Genomic DNA, 7,912 nt, shown 5'->3' with positions numbered 1-7,912 from the left:
ACTACCATGACAGTGTAGTAGGATTTGAAATCAGGGAGTGAGATACCTCCTACCGTTCTTCTATTCTTAAGGAGTACTTTGCTTATTCGGGGCTTTTTTCCATTCCATACGAAATTGGAGATTGCCTTTTTTAAAAGTGGCAGCCTTGAAAACCCTGTGGGCAGATCTACTCTATCCCACAGTGTTTCTCTGAGTCAGAATCAAGTCAACAGACACGTGTGTACATGTAGTTAGTGTTCATTTTATTCTGGATGATGGTTTTCACAGTTAATAAAGTGTATCTTTCTTTTTAAAGAGAACTCTGGTCATAGTCCACAGCTAGTTTCCCTGCTAACCCAAAGGCCATGCCTCTTTGGCAGTTTGAATCCACCAGCAATTCTGAGGGTATAAAGACGGGCAGTCTCCTCCCCTTAAAATGTACACACAGCCTTGGAAACCACCTGGAAGGTGTTGCTATGAATCAGAACTGACTGGAAAGCATTGCGTTTGAGTTTTGTGGATCTTTTAAAAGTTATGTAATTGAGGCCCTACATAAATTCAGACTAACTGTCCACAGAGCCATTAGGCCCAATTCTGAAACAATTAACTTTAACTGCTCTAGCACCATTATACAAAGCAATGTTAAGTGGCACAAGTGTTTCAGCCTTTCTGTCATGCACTTCTATTCATGGATAATCTGGGAAGAAAGCAAAAGAAATGCCTGCCCTTAATTGCTAACAGTGAATGTCCTTTCCTTTGGGCCTTTCTGAGTTGTTAGAAAAGAGAAGAGAGATGAAGGTAAACTTAACATGGAATAAGAGCAAGCAAGACGAAGAGGAAAGTTTGCCTACCACTTGCCAGATGGGAAAACCCTGACAGATCATGAGCATCTGAACTGCCCAAGATTTTTCACAGAGACATAGTTACACAGAGAAGACAAATTGAGTTTTCAATTCTCTAAGACTACCTAATGCTGGGGATTTTTAAATATATGAATGCATACATAGATCTCCATTTTTTGCTTTATTATTTGAACTCTAGCAAATTTACTTCAGCATTATCATCTAGGCTCTCATTATCTCCTAGTTAATTAGCTAACATTTGTAGAGTGCTTTGAAGATGAAAAGTACCATATAAAAGCAAAGAATTATTAAATAATATGAGAGGACTATCAGAAAATAGATACATTGTTAACATTAATTTGTATTTTATCTTTTCTTATTATCTGCTTTCTGGCATTTGACATTTGGGGCTGAACAGTAACTAAGGGCTGAGAAAGCTACCATGTTTATTACAGCTGTGAGCTACAGCATTGAAACCAGCTCCAAGTCTAGTTGTCATAACAAAAAAAGGTCTCAAGCAGAAGCAAAGAGCCTCCCCAGAGAAGTCCCCAGGAAGAGTGGCTAAAGAGCTAAGCAGTTAAACAATTCCTTCCCTCCAAATGTTGAGAAGAAAGGTGAACTAATTCAGAAGCAAGTAATAAGCTTTTCTGCATAGTTAAAAGAGTGCAAAATGCACTCATGTATAAGACCAGCAGAACCATTTTGGTGTGAAACATATGAATCTACTTTGTACCACTGTCTAAGGCAGATTCTGCTGGCGAATAGCGCAGGAAGGTATATTATGTAGTGTTGACTGTTCCCTACATTTTGCTGTCATCAAAGAGAGTTAAACTTTTCTGAAGCTGCAGTTCTATTGCCTGTCATCTCACCTCCTCCTTCTCCCAAGCCTAAATGGACAGGACAGACGCAAACCTGGCTGAGAAAACCTTTGGCAGCCTGCCAGACACTGACCTACAAGGGAGAGAGAGAAAAAAGACAAACCTAGAATAAAATATTATCCAACTATACTCTACCCTGAAAGCTTTCAATGAAACAAGAAATAACAGATCAAATACATTCAAAGTATTTGCAAAATGTTTAATTGGGTAAAAGCAAGTCAAACTCTTCTTATCACAGCAACATCCTTATTGTGAAGCCCACTCCAATGATGCTGAAGTTAATTTCAAGTCTTTTTACAGGAAACTCATCCTTATTAAAGTAACATTAAGTGCTCCTTTTTTATTGATCTTCCCCTTCAGCTTAATGATAGAAACTTACTGATGTTTTAATAATAACCTCACAAGCTTTATCTCTTTTTACTTTGCCTGGGTACAAAAAGATGCAGTGGAAACTAACTTAGCATAAACATTTTGCAGATGTCTTTAAAGGCCAGGCGGAGGTGAAAAAAAAGGACTCAATTGAGCTGCGTGTTAACAAAGATGGCTGAAAAACTAAAAGATAAAAGGGAGGCTCCAGTGTGAACATCAAAGAATTGTTAATGACAAGAAATACCATTAGGGTTAGCATCTCTTTTGTTTCAACCCTTTCACACCTGCAGTTTGTGGTATGCTAAAGCCTTTGTTCCAAAATCTGAATTACTTCCATTAGCATTTATGGGGGGGAGGAATGGTTGCAAAACAACAGAAACATACTTTTGGCTCTCCCCTTTTGCTTGAAAAGTCAGAAATTAGTTGGAGATCTGTGGATTTCCTTCTAGTGACTGGGTGTAACTATAGAAGTGGAAAGTAATGGATTGCAAATGAGGTTGGAAGAAATATAAGAATAGCTTTGTAACTAAAAGAGAGGGATAATATTAGCAACGTGAAGAAGCACACACATAAGAAGCTCAGACATTAGGAATAGCAAAATCAGAGCGTGAAATTCAGATTAGCCCTCCCCAGGCTGTGAGAGGAAGGGGGTATTGCAAGACTTGGCATGGCTAAAGGTGTAACCTGTTTTATTTGGCCCCTGAAAAATTTTAACAGATGGTGGGACCAGCTGTCTTTTTCAGCCATTTAATAAACTCTTCGGTGTTAACAGTTTGGAAAGTGGGGGTTTTTCATTTTAGGCCAGGGGATAAAATAAAGAAATCTGTCCCAAATTGTCTTTGCCAAGTAGTAAAGCCTGGAAACATTAGGGAAAGTTAAAGGGGAAAGATCTAATCAGTTATATTATCGTCACTGAATTTTTTAAGGGGCAGCAACAAAAACAAATTTCTCCCTGCCAAATTATGTGACGAGCTACTGGCAAAATCTATTTTGTATTGGTTCTGTTGTCAGAAATTTTAATTTGAAGCTTTCTAAAAAAATAAATATATATATACCTGGTTATGTGAATGTCTATAGGCAAATCAGCCACACTTTAGATAAAAACAACATTGTGCAAAGAAGAAGCAAACTAAGCCTTCATTAGAAGTTAGCATTCATCTAAAACAAATGTTTTGTCATAATGAATGAAAAGGTGAATTCCTTCTAACTTATGTAATTTGGCTAAAATGGCATAAAACTCTCCTCATCGTGTTATGTAAATTACAAAGCTCAGCTCCAGACTTCAGGGAATGGGGAGAAATGTCCAAGTTATTTTCAGAACATAATCTAAGAGATTTTGCTCTCTTGCCTAGAATATTTTATACAATTGGTCATCTCTCCCACACTACCGCCCCAATTAAAAGGCAGCCCTCAATTACCGTAGGCATTTCTTTACAGTATTTCTCAACTGACTGCAAACATAGCCCTGCTTTTTGCATATTTCAATGTTTGCTAGCTGAGCAACACTAATTCATTTAACAAGGCTATGTTCTGTCTGCAGACCTACTATAATCCAAGTGTTTGTCCCAAATACATTGCAACAAAAAACTAGAAACACTTTCGAGACACATCTTTTTAGATGCCTGAACATATGCTGCATTCATTTTACCTAGCTCCCAACTTGCCTCCCTTCTGCACTGATAATGACTTCTAATCGGGGGTCGGGGGGTACCTTAGAGAGTCTTACTAAATTATTAGGACTAGACTGTTTCAAGAGAAGGTAAAATAAGGAAATGAAGCCTTACTTGTTGGAAATTAAAGCAATAACACTGTATCTGAAAACTAGATTGATAGAGTGGCTGGAAGGTACATACTTTCAACTAATTCTAGACCCTATGTCCAAAATTGCAATATCTTTATTTCTGTTGGTACCACTTTCAGCTACCAAAGGCAATTTAAATGCTGGTATTAATTTCTCAAAAGGAGCTCTGGTGATGCAGTCTGCAGGGAGTTGCACTCCTAAATCAAAGGTAGCATCACTCTGTAATTCAAATCCACTGGTGGCTCTGAAGGGGAAAGTTGGGTAATCTCCCCAATGCAATTTACTGCCTTGTAAAAGAATCACCTAAGAATCAGTTAGGAGTCAGTTCTGATTTGATAGCAAAAAAAAAAAAACAATCATTTTATCCAGTTTTTGAGAATAAAGAAGTCTTTGAACGAGAGCAATGAGAAATTTGTGTAAAACTCGAGGTGCTTGAAAAATCCATCTATTTCTCTAAGAAGATTTTTGAGGGTTTGAAGGGCTAAAAAAGGACATCAAATCAACAGATAAATCGGGATTTGAGAATAACTTGTGATTTGGGACTAGTTACTCCTTTTACTGTCTTCAGGTTAACAAAATTAGGAGATCTCTGTTAATTAGCAAAGCAAGTGCCTGGAGATCCTGCCCCCATCATGGTTCCACACATACTACACCCGCCCGTAGTGACTGTGTCACCTTCACAGCCGCCAGGTGGATCTCCAGGAGTAGCCATGACAAAAGAAGGAATCATCAGAGTAGCTCATGAAAAAGGAAACAACAAAACAGTATTATTCTTAGGAGGAATCTCAGCGACAATGTTAGTTTTGGTAACAGGAAAAAACAAAGCAAAATAGTCAACTTCAAAACGTGGGTCAGAGTAGAAATGTATACAATATGTTTAGTTTAAGTTTGGTTCTTTAGAAAATAGATCACCACATCTTTTTAGAAAGTATCTGTGGGTAGCCTTGAACTATCTACCTTTTGGTTAGCAACCAAGTAGATTAACTATTTGCACTGACTAGAGATTTGGGTAACAGATTAAATCTATATGTTAATGCTGCTTCCTTAATGGCCCTTCTTCAGTAAATGTTGTGTTTAACATTTTATTTCTCTATATTTTAACAGTTTCTCCTGAGAAACTAGATTACAGCATTCTTAGAGAAGATGAAAGCTATATTTTATTATCATATAATAAGTTTTTTGATAATAAAAGGAATCATGAAATAATGAAGCCTAATAAAAGATGGTAAATAAATATGAATTTAGAAAGTTCTTTACGATGGTCAGAAAATGTTATGAATTTGTGACTTTTCCAAGTATACAGGAAACAGAAATAAGAAAAATATTATAAGAATCTTTTATGTTTAATTAGGTATTTTCTATCACACTAAATCCTTTTTTTTCAAATTATGTAATTAGTAATAGCTAAATATTTGTCACTTAAAGGACTAAGAAAATTACATCATTACCAGTTTTGTTGCTGTCATTAGCATAAATATAAACATTCAAAAGATATTGAAAATTGACAAAATAAGCTTCAATTTCATTAACGGTAGTTAGTAAATATTGATCATCAATTGTGTGCCAGATACCATAGTATAGAAAGAACATTCAATAAAATAGATATCATTCATATAGTACAAAAAGCCAAGAAAGTATAGTGAAGTGTGACAAGAAAGAAAACAAGAAGAAAAGAATATATTTACTACTAGATTATAAACACACTATAAAATTTTTAAAAACAGAAGACTTTTACTGGTACCAGGATAGACAAATAGAGAAATGGAGTAGCCAAGAAATATATGAGATAAATACAACTGTATCTAACTACATCTACGATAAAGATAAAAAGATAAAATGGAGATATGACTCAATAAGTGGTACTGAGAAAAGCAGATTCTTTTTAAAAGTAATATTCAATTCTTGTTGAGAACTGGAAGGAGCTTAAATTTTTAGCCACTTTTAAACTAAATTGATCTACCACAGTTTTATTGGTGTTGGAAGAAAACAAAAGACTCTTAAGTCAAACTTGAAACCAATTGACAGAGTTATCAGCATTTCTACAATTTTCCTTATCTCCAGTTCCCATGTTGCTGCTGTTAAGTGCGGTCCTGTCACAAGCGACTCATAGCCACCCTATGAAGGAGAGTCCTCGACGCCTGGGTGCCTTTCATCCTCTCTCCATGTTCATAGGGGTTTCGGAGGCAAGCTATTATGGAAGTGGATGCCACTCCTCCTTCCAAGCTTGTTTTAATCGGGGAGCTCCACTCCACTCTCATAGGGCAATGCAAAGGACAACAGATGATAAGTGTATTACAGAAGAGGAACTTGAAACACAGGGAACCAATTTTTTATCTTAAGTGGTAACTCAATGGAGCTATTTTAATCTGTAACACCTAAAGTCACCAATAATACTGCTTGACCTTTACCTCGCATGGAAGCTTTAGCTTTGTTACACCAGACACTATATTAACCTTTCTTCACAGCGGACATGGTCTTCATCACCATTTATATGGCTCTTTGCCATACAAATATCCTTGAAAACATCTGACAAAGGAAGTCAAGAGAATTTTAGGTAAATGAAAGAGTGAAATGAAAAAAAAACAACTTAAATATTGAGCCAAAATGACATAAATGCTTCCATACTCTTCATATGAGGAAATGTTTCTAAACATAATATCAAAAGATATTAAAAAAGAAAAAGAATAACGGATTTGACCACATGAAAATGTAAAGTCTCTGTCAGAGAATGAGCTTTGTTAGCTAGTATCATATATTGTTGTTTTGTTGTTGTTGTTATGTACAGTAGAGTAAGAACCAACCCAAAGCTGACCCTCCCATGGGTTTTCAGAGGCACTTTAATCACATGGGAGGAGATTGCCAATCCTTCTCCTGTGGAGCAGCTGCTGGATTCAAACCCATGCCTTTGAGATTACAGCACAGCTTCTTACTACTAGGCCACTAGAGCTCCCTAGTATCATTTGTAGCATAGGTAATTCTTTTAGGATGTTCTGGGAAGAAAAGAAGCAGTGAGATTTGCTTCAAAGAATTAGTTCATATAGTTGTAGGGAGTTGAGAAGTCCAATGTCCATAATTAGGTCAAGTGATAGGCTGGATGGTCCTACAGCCTTGTATACCATACTCCATAGGTCAGGAGATGGGCAGAATGAGGTTAGGTTCTGCCAAAACATCTTATAATCTTGAGGTAGAACACAACCTATGGAATATCCACTCCCCCATTCAACTGATTTGTTATTTAATGATTATATCAAATTTGTTGTTGTTAGGTGCCATCAAATCAGTTATCAATCACAATGATCCTATAAACAATAGAAACCTTGCTCTATCTTGCTCCATCCTCACAATCTCAGCCACGTTCTAATACATTGTTACAATTCATCTCTTTGAGGGTCTTCCTCTCCTTTGCTGACTCTATTCTTTCCAACATGACGCCCTTTTCCAAGAACTAGCTCCTCCTGACAACATGCCTGAAGTACATGAGATAATGTTTCACCATCCTTACTTCTAAGGAGCACCTCGTTGTACTTCCTCCAAGACAGATTTTTTTTTCTTTTGGCAGTTTGCTACTATTCAATACTCTGGCAACACCACAATCCAAAAGCATTGCTTTTTCTTCCATCTTCCTTATTCACTTTCCAACATCACATGCATTTGAAGCAACTGAAAACACCATGACTTAGGTCGAGCATGCCTTCATCTTAAGCTGACGTCCTTATTCTTTAGATTATATTGTAGAGTATCACCACATGGCATTGCAGGAGGTAATCTGCTTTGCTTAACTGAGACCAGTTGATTTAAGCACAAGTAACATAACAGCAACTTGACTAGTGTTTGTCCAAACTCTTGGGAACAATTCTCTAGCCAAGTTAACGGGGGTTTTTTTAATTACTTTAAGCATCACAATGATAAAATCTACTCTTCTTAGTATTTTTTATTCAAGAAGTCTGTATTGTCTATTATGACCTACTAAGAATATAGAGGAAATTAGAGTGTATAGTGTTGTCTTCTGAGAGAATAATGAATTTTAAATTTTAAAACATTAA

This window comes from Elephantulus edwardii, unplaced genomic scaffold, assembly GCF_000299155.1.
Source record: "Elephantulus edwardii isolate Elephantulus edwardi_28Jun2011 unplaced genomic scaffold, EleEdw1.0 scaffold00001, whole genome shotgun sequence".
Lineage (NCBI taxonomy): Eukaryota > Metazoa > Chordata > Mammalia > Macroscelidea > Macroscelididae > Elephantulus > Elephantulus edwardii.
The sequence above is the reverse complement of the archived record's forward strand: the minus strand, read 5'-3'. Positions refer to the sequence as shown.